General features: G+C 40.4%; 1 non-coding gene across 1 annotated transcript; it reads left to right on the forward strand.

Annotated features, from left to right (window-relative positions):
* The first annotated feature begins 517 nt into the window (after positions 1-517).
* LOC112083239 lies at positions 518-625 on the forward strand. The gene has a single exon (XR_002897531.1). It is a non-coding gene; the product is annotated as a small nucleolar RNA R71 (small nucleolar RNA).
* The last annotated feature ends 690 nt before the right edge of the window (positions 626-1,315 follow it).

Genomic DNA, 1,315 nt, shown 5'->3' on the forward strand with positions numbered 1-1,315 from the left:
TGTCCAGTTAAGCTTAGAAGATGGTTTCCCACGGTCAGAAGGCTCGCGACCACGGTGAAACATGTCTTGGCCGCAGTCAGAACCAGCACGACCGCGGTGAAAGCTTGCTTGGCCGCGGTCCGGATGGATGGACCCGCGGTGATCAGAAACGAATGGAAAATCTTGAATTTGATAGACTTCTGCAGTGTTAACCATCCCTTGATCATAAGAATCCATTGGGTTGTCCCAGCCGTCAAAGTTACACGTATTGTGTACCCTATTTGGTTGTTGCAATCCAAGATGACTCATTATGTGACGGAGACACTTTATAACTTCCGAAATTTCTTCTTTCTTCTCAGGAAGTGCAGAATTACCAAAGGTTACTTGATTTCGGATGCTGTTTCCTAAATTTTTAATGAAAACGTGAGCATCTTCTACAGATCTAGTTGTGAAATCTCCATTACTTGCTATGTCGAAAGAGTGTCGTAACTCCGGAGTTATACCGCGATAGAAGATACCAAGCAGGTATTCCTCGGCATATCCATGGTGTGGACAATCTCTTTGGTATTCCCTAAATCTTTCCCAAGTATCTAAAAGATCTTCATCATCTTTTTGTTTATAAGTTCTTATCTTCTTTCTTAAGAGATTTGAACGATTTCTAGTATAAAAACGATTTAGGAAAGCAGTTCTACACGCTGTCCACGTTTTTAGTGAAGCAGGTTGTAAATATTTCAGCCATTTGCTGGCATTGTCTTCCAAAGAGAATGGGAAAAGACTACACTTGTGGTAATCCCTATTTGCTGTAATGGTTGCACATAATTCTTCGAAAGTCTCGATATGGTCTATCGGGTTTTCGAATGAATAACCAGAGAATTGATTTTGTTGAACTAAATGGATATGGGGTACCTTAATTTTGGTTTTGCCATCCTCAGGTAAGGCTGGTTGAATAGCTCTTTGATCTCCCATGAACTTTTCGAGTGAATCGAAACTTTCAATCAGTTCATCATCATCTTTGTGTTTGACGGATCTGATTAGCTCATTGTCATCATAAATCGGTTCTTCAAACTCATCATCAGTCAGGTCGTCATTGCTTGGATCACCATCCACACGATTTGGTGGATCACCAAGAGTTCCGGGAACATGTTCCCGGTCTCTCATTGCAGAGAAACCTGAAAAAATTCAAAAGAAAAAAGTAAAAATAAACAAGTGTTCTAATGGATTTAAGCTGGGATTCGCAACGAAACAAATCAAAGTCCCGGCAACGGCGCCAAAAACTTGATTGCGAGTTGTAAAGGGGTTTGTTGTTTTTGTTTTACTAAGTTTCAGGTTTTAAATT

The sequence above is a fragment of the Eutrema salsugineum genome, unplaced genomic scaffold, assembly GCF_000478725.1.
Source record: "Eutrema salsugineum unplaced genomic scaffold, Eutsalg1_0 scaffold_7, whole genome shotgun sequence".
In the NCBI taxonomy this organism is placed as follows: Eukaryota; Viridiplantae; Streptophyta; class Magnoliopsida; order Brassicales; family Brassicaceae; genus Eutrema; species Eutrema salsugineum.